Raw genomic sequence first — 17,792 nt, 5'->3', positions numbered from 1 at the left:
TTTTTCAAAAAAATATTATCTATGTGGAATCAGTACTTTTTCATAAAAAGATTAACTATTAGGTTTCAATCAATAGGTCTAAGGGCTCTGCCATCTAGATCAGTGTTTCATAGGTTGTCTTTGGATCAAACAATGGACCAGATCCCCTAGCACCCTCCAATTTGTTGCTGACCATTACTTTTATAAAATACAATATTTGACATACTAGAACAATGGAACAGAGAAGGCAATAGCACCCCACTCCTGTACTCTTGCCTGGAAAATCCCATGGACGGAGGAGCCTGGTAGGCTGCAGTCCATGGGGTCGCCAAGAGTCGATCATGACTGACCGACTTCATTTTCACTTTTCTCTTTCATGCCTTGGAGAAGGAAATGGCAATCCACTCCAGTGTTCTTGCCTGGAGAATCCCAGGGATGGGGGAGCCTGGTGGGCTGCCGTCTGTGGGGTCTCACAGAGTCAGAGACGACTGAAGTGACTTAGCAGCAGCAGCAGCAGCAGCAGCAGCAGCAGCAGCAGCAGCAGCAGCAGCAGCAGCAAAATGGAAAAGTGAAAAAAATAAAGACATACAAAATAGAAGCATATGTTTTAAATTATTAGTTTCAATAGATGTACAGTTATCAGCAAATTTTCCCCAAAATTTTAAATCCTTACTTTCAATTTCTATAGTTATCTTGTCATGAACCAGTAACAGATACTTCTCAGACCTGCAGCAGTGTACCAACCACACTTTAGCTCTTCTGTGGATTTCTCTGCTCATTTCTCAGCCCCACACTGCTGCTTGGCTTGTGCTGGGAATCAGATTAGGGAGCGGAATGAAGCTGACTTTATTATCCTCAGCGCCACCTCCCCTTGAGAAAGCCTGTAGACTGTAATTATATCTGTGTGATACTGGGGTCTATCAAGTGTGGTGTCTTGATTTTATCCATGTATTTATAAACACTGCGGCAGGTGTTCCCAAGGTTCAGCTGCCTGTGGTTTCACATGATCACTTCAACTAATAAATGGGCCAGTGTCCGGGGATCCCCCAAATTGAATACACAACTAGGGGAAAATATTACTGAGTGTTTTACATCTGTATGGATGAAATAGCTAATAGCCTCTGCAGTGTGTAGGACAATCATGGCCACAACAGTGAAGTTTTAAAACATTGTTAGAACTCAGTGTAATTGTTGACACTGAGTCCCTTGCTGTGGCTCATGTAGACAACTTAAGCTAATTCGTTTAATTTTCTCCCAGTTTAAAACTGAGTTTTCAGGTTACCTCAGGAGTTAGATGGGAGAAGGCAATGGCACCCCACTCTGGTACTCTTGCCTGGAAAATCCCATGGACGGAGAAGCCTGGAAGGCTGCAGTCCATGGGGTCGCTGAGGGTAGGACACGACTGAGCGACTTCACTTTCACTTTTCACTTTCATGCATTGGAGGAGGAAATGGCAAGCCACTCCAGTGTTCTTGCCTGGAGAATCCTAGAGACGGGGGAGCCTGGTGGGCTGCCGTCTATGGGGCCGCACAGAGTCGGACACGACTGAAGCGACTTAACAGCAGCAGTAGCAAGAGTTAGAATCCATTCAGAATTTCAAAACTTCTTCCTGCTTCCTCACTAGTTGATTCTAACCCCTCAGGGAATGAATGCAGCCTACAACCCAAGTCTGCAGGGGAGCAGGAAGGTGGAAGACGTTTCTCTTGCTTGATCTTTTCTACCAGACGTAGGTACACTGGCTGTCATGCTGCTCTCAGCACAGTCAGTGAGGCAGCTGCTTCATGAGATGGAGAATTGGCATTTCTGCCGTTGTTCTGCTTCTGTTGAATAATTTGCTGGTCATAAGATATCAAGACCATCCCCATGGAAAAGAAATGCAAAAAAGCAAAATGGCTGTCTGGGGAGGCCTTACAAATAGCTGTGAAAAGAAGAGAAGCAAAAAACAAAGGAGAAAAGGAAAGATATAAGAATCTGAATGCAGAGTTCGAAAGAATACCAAGGAGAGATAGGAAAGCCTTCCTCGGTGGTCAATGCAAAGAAATAGAGGAAAACAACAGAATGGGAAAGACTAGAGATCTCTTCAGGAAAATTAGAGATACCAAGGGAACACTTCATGCAAAAATGGTCTCGAAAAAGGACAGAAATGGTATGGACCTAACAGAAGCAGAAGATATTAAGGAGAGGTGGCAAGAATACACGGAAGAACTGTACAAAAAAGATCTTCAGGACCAAGATAATACGATGGTGTGATAACTCACCTAGAGCCAGACATCCTGGAATGTGAAGTCAAGTGGGCCTTAGAAAACATCACTACGAACAAAGCTAGTAGAGGTGATGGAATTTCAGTTGAGCTATTTCAAATCCTGAAAGATGATGCTGTGAAAGCATTGCACTCAATATGCCAGCAAATTTGGAAAACTCAGCAGTGGCCACAGGACTGGAAAAGGTCCGTTTTCATTCCAAACCCAAAGAAAGGCAATGCCAAAGAATGCTCAAACTATGGCACAACTGCACTCATCTCACATGCTAGTAAAGTAATGCTCAAAATTCTCCAAGCCAGGCTTCAGCAATACATGAACCATGAACTTCCAGATGTTCAAGCTGGTTTTAGAAAAGGCAGAGGAACCAGAGATCGAATTGCCAACATCCGCTGGATCATCGAAAAAGCAAGAGAGTTCCAGAAAAACATCTATTTCTGCTTTATTGACTATGCCAAAGCCTTTGAGTGTGTGGATCACAATAAACTGTGGAAAATTCTGAAAGAGACGGGAATACCAGACCACCTGACCTGCCTCTTGAGAAACCTATATGCAGGTCAGGAAGCAACAGTTAGAACTGGATATGGAACAACAGACTGGTTCCAAATAGGAAAAGGAGTATGTCAGGGCTGTATATTGTCACCCGCTTATTTAACTTATAAGCAGAGTACATCATGAGAAATGCTGGACTGGAAGAAACACAAGCTGGAAACAAGATTGCCGGGAGAAATATCAATCACCTCAGATATGCAGATGACACCACCCTTATGGCAGAAGGTGAAGAGGAACTAAAAGCCTCTTGATGAAAGTGAAAGTGGAGAGTGCAAAAGTTGGCTTAAAGCTCAACATTCAGAAAACAAAGATCATGGCATCTGGTCCCATTACCTCATGGGAAATAGATGGGGAAACAGTGGAAACAGTGTCAAACTTTTTTTGGGGGGGCTCCAAAATCACTGCAGATGGTGACTGCAGCCATGAAATTAAAAGACGCTTACTCCTTGGAAGAAAAGTTATGACCAACCTAGACAGCATATTGAAAAGCAGAGACATTACTTTGCCAACAAAGATCTGTCTAGTCAAGGCTATGGTTTTTCCTGTGGTCATGTATGGATGTGAGAGTTGGACTGTTAAGAAAGCTGAGCATTGAAGAATTGATGCTTTTGAACTGTGGTGTTGGAGAAGACTCTTGAGAGTCCCTTGGACTGCAAGGAGATCCAACCAGTCCATTCTAAAGAAGATTAGCCCTGGGTGTTCTTTGGAAGGAATGATGCTAAAGCTGAAACTCCAGTACTTTGGCCACCTCATGTGAAGTGTTGACTCATTGGAAAAGACTCTGAGACTGGGAGGGATTGGGAGCAGGAGGAGAAGGGGACAACAAAGGATGAGATGGCTGGATAGCATCACTGACTCGATGGACATGAGTCTGAGTGAACTCTAGGAATTGGTGATGGACAGGGAGGCCTGGCGTGCTGCGATTCATGGGGTCGCAAAAAGTCGGACACAACTGAGCGAGTGAACTGAACTGAACTGAAGATACCCTCGGAGAAGGCAATGGGAACCCAGTCCAGTACTCTTGCCTGGAAAATCCCATGGATAGAGGAGCCTGGTGGGCTGCTGTCTATGGGGTCTGGCACAGAGTCGGACACGACTGAAGTGACTTAGCAGTAGCAGCAACATCCTCCAGATGCAGTTGCATCCCCTCACCATGCTAGGGTCCAAGTACATTTCTCTGTGGGGCAAGAGCTTCTCTTAACTGACATCTAGATTCTTGGATAACTTTTGTCCTTCACTCAGAGGACCTATGGAGATGTCAAGACCAGGTTGTCCGACTTTGAAACTTGGCCTTGACCCTTCACCTCTTCTTCTCCTTTATAAACCCTACCTTCATAAAGGCCAAGAAATAGGAAATCCATCTAGTGAAGCTCTAGCCATCAGGAGTCTCTTAGTCAGAAGTAGAGGTATATGGGTTGAGATGCCAGGGAGAGAGTGAGGGATGAGGGAAGGGAGGAGCCCTTCTATCCTAGTGCCTGGGCCCCAAGACCAAAATCTAGTTACCCTCATGGCTCTATTCCCGAGGTAGGAATGATTTTCATTGAATCATCCAGCCAGGAAGCTTGGAATCATCCATGAAAGCCTCATGTGATGAAAATAATCTATGATGTTTAGAAATCAGAATAGTGAGTACCTTTGTCAAGGGTAGAATCTGGGGACTTCTGAAGATGCCGATAACATTGTTTCTTGATCAGCATGTTGTGTTCTATGAAATTTTGAATTTCATAATATCACTGAGCTCTATACTAATGATTTGTGTACATTTTTGTATTTATGCTCTACTTGCAATAAAATTAAGTTTTAAATTGTACTCCTTTTAATTTATATTAATAAATGTTGGCATTGACAGGTGGCAGACTAGTATGACTGTGTAATAGTTGTATTTGTTTTTTACTTTGCTGTCATTGAACTCAATCAGAAAATGTTTGCGATTTGTCAGCATTTTGAGTCACTTGTTTTGAATTTAATACAGTGGACTTCTTCATCTGTGACAGGGACTATACCACCTGAAATCTGTATTTTGTTCTCAAAAGACTTGAATCTTGGCATTTTTCAAGTGATGTATTCTAGAAAATAATTTCTTAAAATGTAGCCTAGGGATCCCTAAGACTCTTTTAGGGGGTCTGCAAGGTCAAAATTCTTTTCATAGTAATAATAAGATGTTGAAGAAGGAAAAGACAACCCACTCCAATATTCTTGCCCACAAAATCCATGGCCAGAGGAGCCTGGTGGGCTACAGTCCATGGTATTGCAAAAGAGTCAGACATGACTTAGTGACTAAACAATAAGATGTTACTTGCTTTTCCACTCTTATTCTTCCATGAGTTGAGTTTCCAGTGGCTCCATGACATGTGATGACATCATCTTTCTGACAACTACTGAGCTTGTACTTATGTATTCTCTTGTGTATTCTTTATAAAGTGCTGAAAGTGTCACTCTTTGTAACTCAAGTGAAAGTGAAATTTGCTCAGTGGTGTCCAACTCTTTGTGACCCCATGGACTATACAGTCCGTGGAATTCTCTAGGCCAGAATATTGGAGTGGGTAGCCTTTCCCTTCTCCAGGGGATCTTCCCAACCCAGGGATCAAATCCAGGTCTCCCATTTTGCAGGCGGTTTCTTTACCAGCTGAGCTACAGAGGAAGTCAAAGAATACTGAAGTGGGTAGACTATCCCTTCTACAGCAGATCTTCCCGACCAGGAATCAAACCAGGGTCTCCTGTGGATTCTTTACCAACTGAGCTATCCGGGAATCCCTTTGTAACTGAGCTATACAGGGAACTATTTGTAATCCCACCCTTAATTTTGGATATGATAAATATTATAGATACAGTCTCCATAAACTATAGTTGTTCAGAGTCTTCAATAATTATTTAGAGTGTAAAAATTTCTGAGACCAAAAAGTTTGGAAGTGCCACTCTGAAAGAATCAGGCAGTTAATTGTGTTTACAATGAAATGCAGAGACAATTTGACTATGAGAAATTTAGGAGTTTTTGCTATTTGATACTTGGTGTACAGTATTCCGTAGTAGTAGTTGGGTAGTGTCCCGACAAAGAAACAGATTCTTCCTTAGAACTTTCAGAAGAAACACAGCCTTGTCAACTCCTTGATTTTAGGACTTCTGACTTCCAGAATTACAGCAAAACTAATTTGTGTTGTTCTAAACCATGAAGCCTCTGGTAATTTGTTGAGGTCACAATAATAAACTAATATAGGCTTGTTTCAGAGGAAACTATGATTTGTTGAATTTCTCCTGTATACCAGGCCCTGAGCAAGATCACATAACCAGCAATTAGAAAAACTAAGGTTCAAATTCAGGCTTACCTACTTTCGAAGAGTAAGCTCTTTTCACTGAACTACGTTTTCCACCAAAAATATAATGTTAACTTCGGTAGGATCAGTTCTGGAAACTTTTGAATTCTCTAAGGAGGATGATCTGTGTTACTATGTATCATTAACACAATTAAGGTCCCGATGCCACATTGATCTTGCACCTTTACTTGGCTATTAATGATCCACTCAATATATATAGTGCCGTGAGTGGCTTTATTGCCATTCAGTATCTTCCAATTGGGAGTTATTTTCCTTCACATTCCTCCATTTATTCCTAAGTAGAAATTAACTCTCAGACTACAGCATGTTCATTTACCTTTGAAAATGAAATGTGTGAGTGTTGAATGTCAGGCTCTGTCTCATGAGACGGATATTCTAGAATGAATTTGCATTCAACATGGGTAAGATAAGATTATTTGCTTTATCTTTTAAAAAATTTGTTGGCGAAATATGCTGATTCTTCTAGTCTCAAGCTGAATATTTACCTATTACATAGATATTCACCACCAGCTTATCTGGAGGAATATTTTAAAGGTGGGATGGGTTTTAAAACAAATCATTTAGGATAGATGGAGCTTGCTTTTTTTTAGGTAGCTTAACTGTAAGTGAAGAGGAGCTAAAAAGCCTCTTGATGAAAGTGAAAGAGGAGAGTGAAAAAGTTGGCTTAAAGCTCAACCTTCAGAAAACGAAGATCATGGCGTCTGGTCCCATCACTTCATGGGAAATAGATGGAAAACAGTGGAAACAGTGTCAGACTTTATTTTTCGGGCTCCAAAATCACTGCAGATGGTGACTGCAGCCATGAAATTAAAAGACGCTTACTCCTTGGAAGAAAAGTTATGACCAATCTAGATAGTATATTAAAAAGCAGAGACATTACTTTGCCGACTAAGGTCCGTCTAGTCAAGGCTATGGTTTTTCCTGTGGTCATGTATGGATGTGAAAGTTGGACTGTGAAGAAGGCTGAGCGCCGAAAAATTGATGCTTTTGAACTGTGGTGTTGGAGAAGACTCTTGAGAGTCCGTTGAACTGCAAGGAAATCCAACCAGTCCATTCTAAAGGAGATCAGCCCTGGGATTTCTTTGGAAGGAATGATGCTAAAGCTGAAGCTCCAGTATTTTGGCCACCTCATGCAAAGAGTTGACTCATTGGAAAAGACTCTGATGCTGGGAGGGATTGGAGGCAGGAGGAGAAGGGGACGACAGAGGATGAGATGGCTGGATGGCATCACTGACTTGATGGATGTGAGTCTGAGTGAACTCCGGGAGATGGTGATGGACAGGGAGGCCTGGCGTGCTGTGATTCATGGAGTCGCAAAGAGTCGGACACGACTGAGCGACTGAACTGAACTGAACGGAACTGAACTAAATGTAAACATGTTTTAAAAAACAAAGACAGATAAAAATATCCAAATGTTCAGACATGCAACTTAAATGCTCCAGAAATACCACTTATTTGGGGAAAGTGAAAGTGAAAGTCGCTCAATCATGTCCAACTCTTTGCAACCCCATGGATAGTCCATGGAATTCTCCAGGCCAAAATACTATTTGGGGATGTAGTATTTGGGGAAGCCACATTGATAGGCCCATGTCTTAAGGTGGTGGTAGCAAACAGGATATTTTCATTTTGCCTTAATCTTTGCTTTTCCTCTACTCCTTTCCATACTGTTCCAAGAGTTATGATATTAATTTCTGAGTTGATATTAGACAGAACTCAAAATCACTAAATCCCTAAACAGCTACCTGTTGTGATTACAGCTACTTCTACTAGATTCCCCATGGGAGATCCTTTCACTGAGGATGAGGCCAAGCCCATGAGTACTGTTTATCACTTTATAGGTTTGGGGGCAGCATCTTATATGGAATTCCTAGGCCTGATGAGTTATGCTGGGCTACATAAGGGTTGAAACCATTCCTATGTGTCTTTTGTTTAAGGCCTAACTGAAAACAGTTCCGTCTGATCTTTTCACTTTAGTGGCAAAGGAAAAGGATAAACCCAAAGAAATAAGAGGGTGGAAGGGATGATTTTTCTCCCTCTAGGACCAAGAGTAAAGCGATATAATGCTCTGCCCCAGGCCAGGCCTTCTTTTCACAAGACGGGAAGCAGAGTTTGGGTGGGTGGTCAGAGGAGGCAGTTGAGGGAGTTGACTAGTAGGTGGAAGCAGTCTTTCTAGAGCTGATGGAAAGTCATTTTAATGAGACAAGTCAGAAAGGACAGGACATCTGAGGAACCAAATCCAGCTGGAGAGCATCGCCAGGAGATGTGGTGCCCTTGCCTTACCATAACACTGGGAGTTCTTCCCTCTGTCCCAACACCATGGCCCAACAATGATCCTCAGAAATTAACACTGCTTCTCCTTAAGAGTGGTGGGCAGGGGGACTGGAGCCTTGATCTGATCCCAGAGGCCAAAAATATATAGGTATTTTCCAACAGATGGTTAATGCCTGGTCAAGACTTACCTCCCCAGGCATGTCTAGGGTCTGTCAGGTCTGTAGAGAGGTGAGACAGAAGCTGGTGCTCTTCCCTACCAGCCTTCCACAGAGCCTGTGCTGCCTCATTCCTCCAGCACTCCATTTAAATCAAGGGAGGCAGTTTGCATTGTTAGGTGGTGTGTGTGATCGCAGCCTCTGAATGCTCTGGGATGCTCCATGGCAGCGCAGCAATAACATGGTTGGTTTAGTTGCTCAGTCGTGTCTGACTCTTGCGACCCCATGGACTATATCCTACCAGGCTCCTCTGTCCATGGGATTCTCCAGGCAAGAATACTGAAGTGGGTTGCCATTTCCTTCTCCAGGGGATCTTCTGGACCCAGGAATCAAACCCAGGTCTCCTGCACTGCAGCAGATTCATTGCCGACTGAGCTACAAAGGATTGATGCAGCAATAAGTACGAATCAATTAAGTGGTTATTAGGTTCAGAGTTTCAGGCAATGGCACAGTTGGCTTCACACTGACTTTGTTATATGTGAAATCCCCATAGCTTTCACAAAATTCTCAACTCTATTTTTGACCTCCTAAATCTTTCTTCAAAATTTCGAGATACCATTAGTCTACAAAGCTTCTTTCTAACTGTGATATGGGAGTAATTTTCTTATTTTGTCCTATAGGTTCTATTGTGGTTCAGCATTTAAAAAAATTGATGACTCTATTGTGTGTGTGTATATATTGGAGAAGGAAATGGCAACCCACTCCAGTGTTCTTGCCTGGAGAATCCCAGGGATGGTGGAGCCTGGTGGGCTGCCGTCTATGGGGTCGCACAGGGTCAGACACGACTGAAGCGACTTAGATATATTATTTTTTCCCTACTCTTTTGGGTGGTCAAGCACGTTTTGAAGGCACCTATCGTTACTGTTCAGTTGCCAAGTTGTGTCTGACTCTTTGCGACCTCATGAACTGCAGCACACCAGGCTTCCCTGTCCTTCACCATCTCCCAGAGCTTGCTCAGACTCATGTCCATTGAGTCGGTGATGCCACCCAACCATCTTATCCTCTGACATCACTTTCTTCTCCTGCCTTCTATCTTTCCCAGTGTCAGGGTCTTTTCCAATGAGTCGGTTCTTTGCATCACATGGCCAGAGTATTAGAGCTTCAGCTTCAGCATCAGTCTCTAAATTTTGTACCGGTTACAACCATCTGAAAGCAGGGGATGATTTAATAAAATGGCAGGTACCATACTGACCACTGGAGGGCACTAGCATTACTGAAAAAACAAAGAAAGCATCTTTTTGGAGTAAAGAAATACAAATACCAGAGGAGCTGCTTGCAAGATCTTCACATATTTATCTATCTCTATTTACAGATTTCTACACAGAGCTTCTAATGTGTTCTAAAACTTTTCATGTTTAAACTATTTTAATGTTATCGGTCTCATAAAGCAAATTTAAAGCAGGCCTGAAAGCAGGACTTTAAATAAATGAAGAACATTACAGCTCGATTCTGGCTACTTATCTGGTCATTGCTGAATTTTTGGGATACCAATTACTGGTCAGTTAATTGCTGTCTTTATTAATAAAAATAAATAACATGATTTAGGAATTTACATAGAAAAAGCAGCTGTTTCATTTAAGACTTTACTAGAAATGCTTTGTCATCATTTATGTAATCTTTCTACATATTCATTCTTTGGAATATTCTGTGTATTTCTTTTGCCAATTAGGAAGGTGGCTGTGGCATTTTGCATCCTTAAGGCTGTACTGCTGGAACTCTAGCAGAAAGCAGTTATTTCACCAGAGACCTGGCCTGTCCATTACCCACCATCTTTTCTTTGTCTTCACTGAAGAGCTAAGATAGGCAGGGATCAATTTTGCTTCTCCTAAATGAGAACTACTCAGGGATTTTTATGTTGTAACTGCCAATTGTCAGTTAAGAGCCAAGAAAAGCCAGTCTAAGCAAGTATTTCAACACCAGAACATTAAAATAATTCATGTTTATGAAGTACTTTAAAATTTACGAGTATTTGTCTACAAGCCTGACAATAATTTCTCGAGATAAGAAAGTGATAAGTGGTTTTTCCCATTTTATGGATTAGGAAACATTGACTCAATGGACATGAGTTTGAGTAAAGTCCAGGAGTTGGCGATGGACAGGGAGGCCTGGCGTGCTGCAGTCCATGGGGTTGCAAAGAGTTGGGCATGACTGAGCTACTGACTGAACTGATTCCTATAGTATTACATGCCACGAACCACTCCTGATGTTGGTTATCCTTACAATTAGCAAGTGCAAGAGTACAGTCTTCTCTGGAGATCTTCTGATTTCTCGTCTTTTCTACTCAGGTATCTATTATTTTCCTTACTCACTTTAATGCATTTTTTTTAAGTTTAAAATAAAGTTATTTAACTCATTTTCTTTATTTTTTCCTGCATTTCCCCCCAAATCTTTAATTCTATTTTAATCATTATTTTGACACAGTCTCAGAATTATCTAGTGAGAATGTAGCTACTTATTAATTCATTTACTCTGTTGAGCAAAACAAAGATCTGCATCCAGTTGGAGTTTATATTCTCGAGGAGAAGGACACATAATAAATAAAAATACAAATGTGTAAATTATGTCATATATTAGAAGGTACTAAGCACTGTAGAAAAGTAATAAACAGCAGAATAAGGAGCACATAGAGTTGGGGAGGGGGTGTAAGTGAGTCAGGGGAGAGGTTTAAGTGTAAAAAAAGACAAATAGGTCTGTAATTATAGCAATCTAGATCAAAGGTGATAGGCTCGGAATTGGGGCACCGGTGGCCGAGGGGTGAGAAATGGGCCTCTTCAGGGCACTCTTTCAAGGCAGAGCCAACCCAGTTTTCCTGATGACTGAATACAAGATGCAAGTGAAGGTAACAATGGCTTCCAAGTGTGCACCTGAGCAAGCAGGAAGTTGGTGTTGCCGTCAACCTGGAGCGAGCAGCTTTGTGGGTTGAGTTGGGTAGTTCAGAGGTTTAGTTCTGAATGATATCCACTTTAAGATGCAGTTAGGCATGGAGTGGAGAAATTGACTAGGTGGTGAAATGTGGGAGCTCAGTGTTTCAGGAGACAGGTCAGACCTGGACGTGGTGTGAGAGCTATCAGTGTTGAAGGCATGGGGCTGGGTGTCACCGGTGAGAGAAGAGCACCAACACCCTCTTCCTGGTTACTCCTCTGTCAAGAGGATAAGCCGAAGAAGAAGAGCCAACAAAGGAAATTGAAAAGCAGTGGATATAGCAGGACAACCAAGAGAGTCCAGCATCCTGGTGAGGAATGCAGCTGCCTATGGCACTCCTCCTCTAGACCCTGTGGCTCTCAGGCCTTTTCCCACCCAGAAGAATTATTAAGTGGCCTTGGAGCATGGAAATTTTTCTCTGAAGGGAAGCAGAGATGGGGATTTTGTCTTATTCCAGCTGTCTTTTTTCCTCTCTCTCAGTTACACATTTGCTTATTTTTTTTAAAGTTTAGTATCAATTTTCATTATCTAAGAATAAAAAGCAGTAAATAGGAACTTGCTGAAGTATTTTAAATCATCAGGTCTTACTTCTGAGGTAATAACTCTGCATTTTATACTTTCTTCTTATGCATTTGTTACTTCAATTATTTCAATAGCTCTCAGATTAGAAGAGTTTATATTATCGCACTTCATAGATGCAAAAGACTGAAGCTTAGAAAAGTTATTGTAACTGCTTTTTACGTGCAGTCAGTGTATTTGGTTTCCATAAAGCATATACTTTAAAAATTTTGAATCACTTTTCTTTTAATATTCCTTTATTTATTTGACTTCACTGGGTCTTGGTTGCCTCATGTGGCTCTTTTGCTGTGGCACATGAACTCCCTAGATATGTCATGGGTGAAGGCTCAGTAGTTGCGGCATGTGGGCTTAGTTGTTCCAAGGCATGTGGGATGTTAGTTCCCTGTGCAGGGATTGAACCTGTGTCCCCTGAATTGAAAGGAAGATTCTTAACTACTAGACCATCAGGGAAGTCTCATTCATAAAGCTTATACTTTTAAAATGTGCATCTGTGACCAAGATTTGAAGCATGTCTATAAGAAGAGTATATATTTTAGCAAATTCTCTTAACAAGGATAATTTTAAAAGATTTATTCCAAATGTTCAAGAAGAACCTTTGGGGAATTTTCACCTAAGAAATATACAGTCTTTTTACATTTAAAATTTATGGCAAGGTGGTTATGATATAAATAGGGAGAACCTCTTTTTGAGGCAATTTTGCAAAACTTAAGCAGATCTGAAATCTTTTGAATGTACAGTTTTGATCCAACAATTCTATAGTTGGATATCTACACTAAGGAAATAGAGATATGAGCAAAGGTTTACAGTGAAGACTTTTTATTACCTAAAAAATTGGAAATGACCTACATAAATTTTTTTATATCCAGGTGATGGAAAGCTACACAACTTAAAAAATAATGCACTGTAACATTTAATGACATAGAAGAACATCCAGTATACAGTATAAGAGAGAGAAGAAAGCAGGTTATTAAACAATATGTATACTATCACTGTATTTTATTGCAAATTTTACTATATTGAGAAAAAGCTAGAGGTCAGCAAGCATTTTCTGTAATGGGCCAGGCAGTAAATTTTAGGTTTTATGGGCCACAGTTCTGTTGTAACTATTTAGCTTGGTTGTGTAAAAATATGTATATATAAATAAATATGCCTGGCTGAATTTAACTATTGGGCTGTAGTTTGCCAGTCCACGTGCTTTGATAGTTTGCTGACCCCTGATCTATAATTGTAAACCGTGATTAATATCTAGGAGCTATAATTCTAGATTTAATTTTCTTTTTTTTTGCTTGTCTACAAGATCATATAGGTAGTTCTTTGTTGCCAACAGAAATATAAGATTCGATGAAATTATGATAAAGAATTTAATTAGATTTCACTTTTATATTATCAATGATATATTGCTATTGTTACTCATTCAGTCAGAATAGGATTGATTTTTATCAGAAGAATAAATTAAATTAAAATAAAGGCAACATTGGTTATTCGGATACCAAGCATATTGTGTTATAGCCTAGTTGTTTGTGATGTTGAAAATTCAGGACCAACTTTCCTTATGACCCAAAATACTTCCTATGATGTATGGTGCTCCCAAATAAAAGATGATTTTGATTTTAGCTTCTGAAAAAAACATGATGAGGAATTAGAAATTTTGGTTGGTAGGACAAATAGACATGGCATTTCAAAGAATTTTCCAAAAGCTTCTAAATTTTGATTATCAGCAGCATTCTTTGCTTTACTGAAAGAGCAAGGCCAGTTGATTGTGTAAATCAAATATGTGCCAGAGTTCTCAAGTCTTTCTGCTTTACGGAGCCCAGTCAGTGCTGTGTTGGTAAATACTTAACAACCAACCTCGGGTGGGGGAAGGTGGGAGTGAGGGGTTGCTGGCTCCTCTGTAGCATTTGCCAGTTTCTGTAGTGTAAATATTTCCAACTGTAGCCAGTTTCAAACTACCAATGGGACTCATAAAATTCCTGAATATGTAATAATTCCGTGTGAGCCAGCTCCAGCACATCTCTGGGTCAAATTACAATGAATCCCAATCCCAGTTACTATAAAGACACCAGCTGCTACTCTTTCTCCTCCCTCCCCTCCACCAAAGCTTTTTTGGAAGCCTGAAGTGTTTACATTCTCCTGGTAAGGACATCCTGCTGCTTGCTTTTTCAGAATTGCTCTGCTCTTATCAATCCCTGTGGCTGCTGAGGCTCCTGCTGTTTACTGCTGTGTGGGACTCAGCACTACTCCTTCTTTATGAGGGCTGTTGTAAATAACTGCCTAGGTGGTCCTCCTTGCCTCTATTCCGTCAATTCTTGCCAACTCAGCTTTACTACTGAACAGGGCTTTTTGTTAGAGAGGTCACCTGAGAAACAACAGGGAATCAGAGTCTCATTGGCCTGACCTAATGCTGGTCATTATAGGTTCCAGGATGGCGTTGATAGGAAGGACCACAGAGAAGTGGGATGAGGGCAGAACTGCACTTTAGGAAAAACCATGAGGGCATCTGAACGCATGTTTGTGGTGGTGATAACTGCCTTCCAGAAGCCCAGGCTCTGGTCTGGCAGCAAAAGCGTGCTTCTCTTGCCAGCTTTGACTATGCATCATAGTTTCCACTAGACCACAGAAGGTTGACGCCACCCAGTCCCTGAAAGCTGGGGATGGCACAGGAGGAGTGGAGTAGAGAATGACAGTCGCCCATTTGCCGCACTGGGAGTGAAGGACAGAATCTGGGAATTGTGTGGTCGCGAGGCTGTGACCCGCTTCTGCCTGGGGCCAATCAGGTCTTTTATCATATAGCTCAGGTATTTCATCCACTTCAGCCTGCTCCACACCAAGCTGCATTTTGTCTAACGTTTCCATTACCCTTATGATAGGGCTGGCTATGGAATCATCGGCATTATTTAAATACAACTTTCACAATAAAACTACAGGGCATTGAGCTATGCTGTCTTTGTATTTCAGTTTTATTATAATGGAAGAAAGGGCTTATTGACAATATTTTTTTTCTAACAATAACTCATTAGGTGCTGTCAACAGCAAAAATCTTAGTGGGCTTCAGCTACTTGAGCCATATGTGTTGTTTCTTTCTCACCCTCAGGGCCATTTGGAATGAAGGATACTCAGGAAATGGACAACATATTGTCAAATTTAAAAGCATATGGGGCTGAACAGGATGCTACTGAAGGCTCATGGTCTTATAATCTAATATTTATAAGCAATTAAAGTTCACCAGAGTCTATAAAAACATGCCATAGCTATAAGTCAAATTAGTGCCTTGACCTACCCAATTAGACAAAGAAAACATCAGTATCATCATTAGATGGCCAAGTCCCTTCTTAGAATTAATGTAAATAGTGATTATGCTTACAAACCAAAGGAACACTGTGTTTTCAAACCAGAATAAACAAACTTATGCTAAAAAACATAAAAAATCTGGGTGGGAAAGAGTTTGTTCCTGTTTGATTAATGAACTGACAAAGGGAATTGTCTTTTGGTATCTAAGCAAAATTTTCCTTTTGACTCCAGTCTATCTTTCTCTTCTTTTATGGGGACTGACTGCTCATAGATTTAAAGTCATTACTTTGTCAGTTGAGGTTGAAGAGCAAAGAATTTCAAGCCTTCCAGAGAGTCCTTGATGAATTAGTAATTTCAAACCACACCCAGATGCAGGTGTAACAACCAGTCATCTCCCTGCTGAGGTCTTTCATCCTGGTATGTGAGAGAAAGATGTTTCAGAGCTAGGGCGGGAGCTTCTATTGTGATAGAACAAGTAAAATTATACAAGTGCTCACTTCCTGTCTCTAATTTCCTGTTCTCATGATTTCCTCTCTGCTTTCTCTATTCATTGGTCAGAGTTTCCAATTACAGAAACCATTCAAGAAGATGCTCTTGCCAATAAATTTAAGAAAGGCAGGTGAATGAGTGTAGAGTAAGGAAGTTACTGTAAATTATCAACTTTTCAATTGCAAGAATATTTTGAAGACCCTTTTCTAGAGAAAAATAGGATTCTCATCAAAATCACTGTGTTCTTTAAGTAGAAACCGAAAGATGCTTTGCTTTAAAATTTATGAAAACAAACGAACTTTTAAAAACTGTTTTACAATGAAAGGATAGTGGGGCAACAGTAGAAATCTTTTTGTTGTTTTTTTTTTTATGATATCTATTTAATGTCTGTATATACAAAATAACCCTAAAATTCTGTAAAATAAGTTGGTCTGATTATTCTGATTATCTTCAGTAAGGCCATTAATAGGTTTGTAGGATGTTTTACCAGCAGCATGTGGCATAGTCTTGACATCTTCATTATTCTTAGGGTTTAAGGATCACTTTATTCTTTATTGGGGCTTCCCTGGTGGCTCAGATGGTAAAGAATCTGCCTGCAATGCAGGAGACCCAGGTTTGATCCCTGGGTTGGGAAGATCTTCTGGAGAAGGGAATGGCTGCCCACTCCAGTGTTCTTGTCTGGTCCAGAAGCCTGGTGCATGGTCACAGAGGCCTGGCAGACTACAGACACTGAGTAACAGAGTGAATTTATTCAATGTCGTACTTTAGTCATTCTTAGTCATCATTATGCTGTACTTATATTTTCAGTTTAAATAAAATTTGTAGACACTCATGAGGCATTAAATTGAGTGCTTTGTGTAAGTCACGCTGTAGTGCATTAATGTTCAGTTAACATATTTCACTTCTGCCACTATCCATTTTCCCTCCCTCTTTTCCTTTTTTCTCTTTCCTTCTTTACTTCTCGATTTAATATTTGCTAAATATCTATAGTGTTTTATTCAAAGTTGAGCAGATAGCCCCTATCTTCCCCTTGTCTCCAAAGAGTTTTCAGTTGAGTGAGGCAGCTGATGATTTCCCCTTTGAATATCTAATGTATTTCATGACTCACCAACTTTCCTTGGTAGGGATGTGTTACCTATTATTCATTTGTATACAGTTTTTTCCTATTATTTTCTGCTGTGTTGCAAGCTATTTTTTGTGACTTATTTGATGTTAATTGCTTCAATCACCTCTTTAACAGATACAATTACATTTGTTTTCTTTCAGTCTCTTAGCAACTTCTCAGTTCTTTAAGACCTTACAAAAATAATTCAGGCTGTGGTGAATTCATTAACAAATTTGCTTCATAATTTAGGATTCTTGTTGGATCTGCCAATATGTGCAGAGCATATTTCAAAATAACCATTTTCCTGAACTGTTTATATAACAAAAATATCAAACTCTTATTTTTTAGTATTCCTGTTTTACTTTGAAATTGTTCACTGTTGTTTTCTTTAAAATGAGAACATTTTGATTTTTTCTCAACCATCTTAGACCATAATTGTTTTCAGAATTTTCATATATCGCTAGATGCAGTGTTTTAAGGAAAACATGCTTTATGAAAATCTCATTTATTTTCTTAAAAATTATTGAACTGACATCAGTTTTATGATATTTTTCAATTGTTAATAATTATTAATCTGAGAATGATTGAGGTCATCTTTCCTTTTGATTTTCCTAGAAATTAGATTTCTTGCATAAGTTTACTTGCATGTATGTGTACAAATATGAATGTATGTATGTATCTAGAAAGACGTATATATATATACACACACACACAGATTTAAATAGAGATATAACTTTTTTCATGAAACATTTGAGGGTAAATTTTAGGGGTCATGTTTTATTACTGCTGTAAAGACCTCAGT

This window comes from Ovis aries, chromosome 2, assembly GCF_016772045.2.
Source record: "Ovis aries strain OAR_USU_Benz2616 breed Rambouillet chromosome 2, ARS-UI_Ramb_v3.0, whole genome shotgun sequence".
Taxonomy (NCBI): Eukaryota; Metazoa; Chordata; class Mammalia; order Artiodactyla; family Bovidae; genus Ovis; species Ovis aries.
This window is presented reverse-complemented; position numbering follows the sequence as displayed.